Source organism: Adiantum capillus-veneris, chromosome 13 (genome assembly GCF_014529385.1).
Source record: "Adiantum capillus-veneris isolate H3 chromosome 13, ASM1452938v2, whole genome shotgun sequence".
NCBI classification, from domain to species: Eukaryota; Viridiplantae; Streptophyta; class Polypodiopsida; order Polypodiales; family Pteridaceae; genus Adiantum; species Adiantum capillus-veneris.
In genome coordinates, this window is record NC_140943.1 from 77,865,021 (window position 1) to 77,872,240 (window position 7,220).

The 7,220-nt window shown below is 43.8% G+C and overlaps 1 pseudogene; it reads right to left on the reverse strand.

The window, feature by feature from the left end:
* Positions 1 to 1,060: 1,060 nt before the first annotated feature.
* On the reverse strand, positions 1,061 to 4,068 carry LOC147444300 (brassinosteroid LRR receptor kinase BRL1-like; annotated as a pseudogene).
* Positions 4,069 to 7,220: the final 3,152 nt, after the last annotated feature.

The window sequence follows — 7,220 nt, forward strand, 5'->3', positions numbered from 1 at the left end:
GAGTTTGACTTTCAAATTCAAACATGGGATTTTGATTTTCTTAAAACTAAACCACCTGTGTTAAACACAGATGAACACCCAAGTATAGCATCCGGCACCAATCTTAATTCTGATCTTTGTGGTTTTCTATTATTTTCACTATATGCTTTACTCTCTATTATTTTGAGGTAAGAAAGAATTAAAAACTGACAACGCTTAACATACAAGCTCTTGTGGATTCAAAGCCCGGTTATATATAAATTACCTCTAGCTAAAGACCCTATTCATTCGAAATATGTTGAATTAGTTTTAGTCCTTTCTCTTTTTATAGCAAGGTGTGCAGGGTATAATTTAGTATACAGTCACTGAAAAAAAGGCAAAGATAAGGACGATGGATCTAGCGAGAGTAGGTTACATGCAACACAAGGTATAATCAATTTATTAAATACACTAAAACAAAAGTATAGTAGCTATCGTGTTCATGTTCCTTATGTTAGTGTAAAAGGTGTAGTGAGTGTTGGTCAACGCAATGTTGGCCGATTCGGCCTAATTGCACCTGTTACTTACAACTTGTGTGATCATATGCTTAATCTTGGTATTGGCAAATTCTTTTATGGGCCTCTCTTGCAAAGTGCTTCTCTCTTGAAGTATTGAATATGAGTGACAATGGGCTAACAGGATACTTTCCTGAAGCTATTATAAGCTAATTGCTTTCCCAGCTAAGCCCTATTGTAGCCGCAGGCTGGCCATTGGGATCATCTTTTTTTTTTGTTGCCATGAATTATACAAGCTGCCATTTTCCATGTACTCATAGGTCGTGCCATGAAGCTACTTATACAAGCTGCCATTTTCCATGTACTCATAGATGAGCAACCTTTCATTGTCTGTCTGAGAATAACCCCACAAAGAGACGAGGTTAGGGTGCTTGATTTTCCCTATTGTTTTTATCTTTGCCTGGAAATCTCTTGGCTAACCCTTCTCATCAATCTTATGGATGAGCTTCTTAACCGCTACCACAGTTTCATCGTCTAAGGTGGCCTTGTAGACTATGCTAAAGCCTTCACTGCCTATCCTAGCCTCTTCACAGAAGCCCTTGGTGGCCTCCTTGAAGGTGGTTATGGTCTAGGTGGTTTTTGGAGCATTGGACCAGGTTGCCTAGGCTGAAAGGGATGGTTCCAGTGAGGTTGTTATGTAATAATGAAAGCACCTGGGTGTAGATTAGGCTACCATAGTCCTCTGGAATAGTGCCTGTAAGCTTATTTTGGCTAACATCAAAGAATGTTAGGCTGCCTTCACTGGATCCTGGAGGGTTAGGGATGTAGTATGGTGCAATGTGTGCATAGAAATGCTAAGGTTGTATCTCTGCTCTGGAAGTTTAGAATTTTGCTTAGCCTTAAAAGGTGAACTCTTCTCATGGTAAGCACTGAACCCAAGCCATAATCTATGCATAGATCTCCGTACAGATACTTAAAATACCCGAATACCAATGCTGAGCGTTCCTTTTATCACCTTCCCTGCTTGCTCGGTCAGTTCGCAGGGGATGATGCCCTCTAGCTCATTGCTGCTAAGATCCAACCACACCAGATACCTACAGTTTCCAAGTGTGGGTGGAATTGTACCTGATAACGAATTGTTGCCAAGGTGCAAAAAATTGATTCTTGTCATAAGCCCCATCTTTGGCGGAATGTAACTTGTGAGACGGTTGTTTGAAATAGTTAGCCACTCTAGGTTGCTGCAGTTTGAAAGGGTGGGCGGGATGGTGCCGAATAAGGGCCCAGATGCAAGTAATTGATTCGCTAGCATGAGACCACTAAAGGAATGCTGCCTGTGATATAAAGAGGTTTCTTGTGAGGAGAGCGAGCTACTCTAAGCTGCAGTTTGCCAAGGTGGGTAGAATTGTGCCGTGCCGTTGAAAAGGTGAGAACCAGCAACCACAGTTGGCTTGTCGCTGAGCAGATGTCAGGTCTTCTCCCTCAATGAAATGAGATTGGCCCACTCCTTCCTACAGGTAAGGCAAGATGGGCAGTGGCTTTGCTGTTCACAAAATTATGATATCTAATGTGACAAGGTTAAACCATCCAAGGGCACTGCCCTAGACAATTCATTATCTGCAAGCAGCAACTTCTTGACAGAAGGACCACAAAAGAAGGGCAGGATGCTTTCTGTGGTATGGGATAGAAAGTAAGTTTATTTTAGTCTAACAAGAGAGAAGAGAGCAGATCCCTTCAGTCCAAATTAACATGATAAGATATCAATGAAAGAGCTCCCTTCAGTCCAAATTAGCATGATAAGACGACATCAATGAAAGAGCTCCCTTCAGTCCAAATTAACATAATAAGACATCAATGAAAGAGCTCCCTTCAGTCCGAAGTAACATGATAAGACGTCAGGAGCTTCCTTCAGTCCAAAGAAAAGTAGCTCCCAAACCAAAGGAAAGCTTTCTTGCCAGCTTCCTTCAGTCCAAAGGATACTAAATAGCTTAGCTCCCTTCAGTCCGAAGTAACATGATAAGACATCAGGAGCTTCCTTCAGTCCAAAGAAAAGTAGCTCCCAAACCAAAGGAAAGCTTTCTTGTCAGCTTCCTTCAGTCCAAAGGATACTAAATAGCTTAGCTCCCTTCAATTTAAGGTGAGGTGGATTCCTAGCCTAGGGTAGTTCTCTCCCGTCCAAGGACAAAGAGTTCCCTTCAGTCCAAAGTTTATTTTAGTTCAAAGCTCCCTTCAATCCAAGCAAAGTATAATGAAATATTTTCCTTACCACAAAAAGCTTTCGGTGTCACATAACCACCTCACCAGCACCATCTAGCTCGTTGCCGCTGAGATCAACCCACGATAGATACCTGGAGTTCCCAAGTGTAGGCAGTATTGTGCCCGACAATGAATTGTTGTTGAGATGCAGAAAATTGATTCTTGGCATAAGCCCCAGCTCCACTGGAATGTAACTTGTGAGACGGTTGTTTGAATTTGAAATAGTTAGCTACTTTACGCTGCTGCAGTTTGAGAGGGTGGGCGGGATGGTGCCATTGATAAGGTTGAGGTTGAGCACCAGTAGCCATAATTTCCTTGTTGCGCCGCGGATGTCAATGGGGATTTCTTGTTCAATAAAGTTGCCCTACATAACCATCTCTCTCATGTTAGGCATAGCCGGTAGCGGTGTCGGGAAGGCGCAAGTCATAAAGTTGCAACTGACATCTATTGCAGCAAGGCTGCTGCAGCTCTCCAAGGGCACCACCCCAGACAAATCATTTTCTACTAATAGAAATCTGCGGAGCGAAGGACCACAGATCTTGCCAGGAATACTTCCTGTGAAGACATTTGCACTGAGGTCAAGTACCCTTAACCTACTGGAGTTGGGGAGGGATGCGGGAAGAGGCCCCGTGAACTTGTTGAAGCTCAATACAAGCTTATGCAGAGCCGGCAATTGGGATTATCTTGTTTCTTCTTGTTGTCGAAAGATCCAGCTTCTTAAGCTGGTGTAAAGAATCCCCAAAATCGGGTAGTATTGCGCCTGTGAGATTGTTTTTGGAGACGGAAAGCACCTCTAGGCTTACTAGCTGGTTGAAGATGGTGGGAATATTTCCAGGACTTCAAGGAGATGTTGACATGGCGCAAGCTTTGGCAGGAGCTGAGGGATGTGGGAATTGGGCCTGTTATAAAATTTTTAGAGAGATCTAACAGAGTTAGGTCTGAGCAACTACCAACTATGGCAGTTGTGAGGTTCAAGGTAGATAATAAGAAGGCTTTAAGAGGTATTTCGCCAGTTCCTTGATTAAAGGAAATGTTTAAGTGTCCTGCATTGGCCGATACCCATCGGGAGGCTGCTTGAAAGGTTGTTGTTTGAAACGTTAAGCCATGAAAGAAAGGGCGCTGCAATGGAGGAGAGAGCGCTAGAGAAGTTGTTGTGCGAAAGCCTTGTCAAGCACGCAATCAAACCCTTCCCTTCCCCAAGATTACAAATCCACTCCCTGTCGTACTTTGCCTGTTCTGCCTCCGCCATTAAAAGAAAATAGCGGCTGGATGAACCAAACCCGGGTGGGGTACGTTTTAACGTTGATCGTCGATTTCTGTCAACAATTTGATGATGAATCATCGAACCCACTCTGTGAAGCTTCCATACCAGTTATCGTGAAAGTGGAATGCTCAGGGCAGGACTGGAACTACTCTACTGGGTTTCTCCATCTTTTGAGATAGATCATCTAACCTATAGGTTAGGTGGTTTGCGGCAGGGGATGAATTGGCCTTTAGTCGACTCGACTTTTAGCGTGCGCAAGAAATCCCACGGAATTCCTCCATTATTAGGTGCTCTCTCCCATGAACTGTGGCTAATTCTTCAAGTAAGTGTCTTTTCTCTGCAGTTTCTGTCGATATAACCAAAGAAAAGAAGCCTGCATGCAATTTCGACGGTACATTCTTTGAGTCTGGAATAGGTACTTCGAGTGAACTAGCTTTAGTGGATGAAAGGTGCTGTTACCTCGAGCGAAGTACCTTTAGTGGATGAAGTCGTGGGTGAAGATGCAAGTGCTTCAGGTAAAGTACCTTTAGTAGATGAAGATGCAGGTGCTTTAAGTAAATTTGAAGTAGCTTGAGTAGATGAAGGATTCGTTTTATTTGCTTTCCGCCCTTCTGAATCCTGCCACCCGCTATCCCTTTCACGGCAACCACAAGTCCTGCGAGCAAAACGCAACCTTAAACCTTACCGTGCCTTCTTTTCTTGTTAGGTAGTGTTGGTCAGGGGCAAGCCACTGTCTGGCCGTCTAGCTTATCTAAGTTAAGCTTATCGTGCTTATCCGAGTCAGGATTATCTGAGTTGAGCTTATCGGGGTTAGGTGAGCCGGAGGTCATATAGTATATGAGGGGTTACGAGAGCTATCATTCAATAGTTTGTCGGTCGCTCCCGATGACCATGTTGGCTGCCTTTTTGTCATTAGCTCTGAAAACACCAACCACCCTGAAGCTGTGCACATTGCCTTTGTCTGTGCATTTGGGAGTCTGGTAGTACCGGCACATATCCAGGTGTCCCCTGCGCTCACAGCACAACACAATAAGATATGTGTCATATGCACTCACTAACCGCGCCATCTCAAAGTCGGCGACGTGAGCCTCTAGCGCCTCGTCAAGGAGCACATTCGCTGTCTTGAGGTCTCGATGTAGTATGTTTGGATGGAAATCATTATGGTTGAATAATAAACCTTTGGCTATGCCTAGAGCGATCCTTTTCCCTAAGGTAACTTAAGTTGGAGAGCCGTGTGATGGGTAACCATTCAAGTTGAATGCCATAGTACTGATGCCTAAGGCGGTGAACCAGATACCTACCACGGGCCAAGTAGCTAAGAAAAAGTGTAGAGAACAAGAATTGTTGAGACTAGCATATTGGAAGATCAAACGACCGAAGTAGCCGTGAGCAGCTACAATGTTGTAAGTTTCTTCTTCTTGACCAAACTTATAACCTGCATTGGCAGACTCATTCTCAGTAGTTTCTCTAATCAAACTAGAAGTTACCAAAGAACCATGCATAGCACTGAATAGAGAGCCGCCCAATACGCCAGCTACACCCAACATGTGGAAAGGATGCATAAGGATTTGTGCTTAGCCTAGAATACGATCATGAAGTTGAAAGTACTAGAAATGCCCAGAGGCATACCGTCAGAGAAACTTCCTTGACCAATTGGATAGATCAGGAAGACAGCGGTAGCAGCTGCGACTGGAGCTGAATAAGCGACAACAATCCAAGGGCGCATAATTAAACGGAAGCTTAGTTCCCATTCGCGACCCATGTAGCAAGCTACACCAAGTAGGAAGTGAAGAACGATTAGTTCGTAGGGACCACCATTGTTAAGCCATTCATCGACGGAAGTTGCTTCCTAGATTGGGTAGAAGTGTAACCCAATAGCTGCAGAAGTAGGGATGATAGCGCCAGAGATAATGTTGTTACCGTATAGAAAAGAACCAGAAACGGGCTCGCGAATACCGTCAATATCTACGGGAGAAGCTGCGACGAAGGTGATGATAAATATAGAGGTTGCGGTTAGTAGGGTGGGAATCATCAAGACACCGAACCACCCGATGTAAAGAAGGTTTTCAGTGCTGGTGATCCAGTCGCAAAAGCGACCCCATAGGCTTGCGCTTTCGCGTCGTTCTAAAGTTGTGGTCATGGGAATTTTTGGTTTTCGAAAAGGAATTAGTGATTCCCCAGGCTAGTAAGCCTGTTACTATGTAGCATATCACAAAAACCTATCCGTGTCAACCAAAATCGATTGAGTCTCTAGAATTCTTGGATACAGAGGCTTTTTCCCCGTATCTCAAAATTTTTTGTCACTTATTTCACAACCTGGATTCCCTAAAACAAGGGGAGAGGGAGAAATGAAATTTCTCTCCTAGGTAATGCACGCCCCGAATCAATTTTGGTCTCTAAAAAAAGAATCCTGCGTCAAGCCTTTTCATGGACGAAGCACTCCGCAGCTTTGCATCGGCCAACGTATTGTAAATATTGGAATAATTGACGAACTAAGGAGGAAGTAGTCATCAACCCCTCACTCATCCATCTCTGCGTAGTGTTTCTCGATTCCCCGATACTTGCGCCCCGATTCCAATCCACAATGAAAAGATTGTGGATTGGAACTAATCTAATCTAAGAAAAACTAATGGAAGTGGGCAAAAGCTTTGTTAGCTTCCGCAACTTTATGAGTCTCTTCCTTCTTCCGTATGGCACTCCCAGAATTTCTGGCGGCATCTATCAATTCATCACTCGACCTTAAAGCCATACTTTGACCTGAGCGTTTTCGACATGCGATCAATGACCACCTATGGCCAAAGCTTTTCCTTTTGCAGGTACTACTTAAATGGGAACTCGATAAGTTGATCCATCCACACGTTTGGTTTCTGTGACTACATCGGGAGTTACCCCACACACTGCTTGTCGCAGAACAGACAGTGGGTTCCTATTTGTCTTTTATCTAATCCGCTTCATAGCCTGATAAAAAATCTGATAAGCTAGTGATTTTTTCCCGTTTTTCAGGATACGATCAACTAGCATGTTTGACAATCGATTGCGATAAATTGGATCCGATTCGATATTTCTAATTTCGTCGCTACACTGCTCCGATGTACCACGAGTTTACAACTACGTCAGACTTCAACCAACTTTTTTTTATGTCTTTTCCTGGCTGTGTATTAAGCTACTATTTCGGCTTCTTCACTCCATATTGTAGAGTGGATCCACCGGTTAGTGGGGGATCTCCCTCC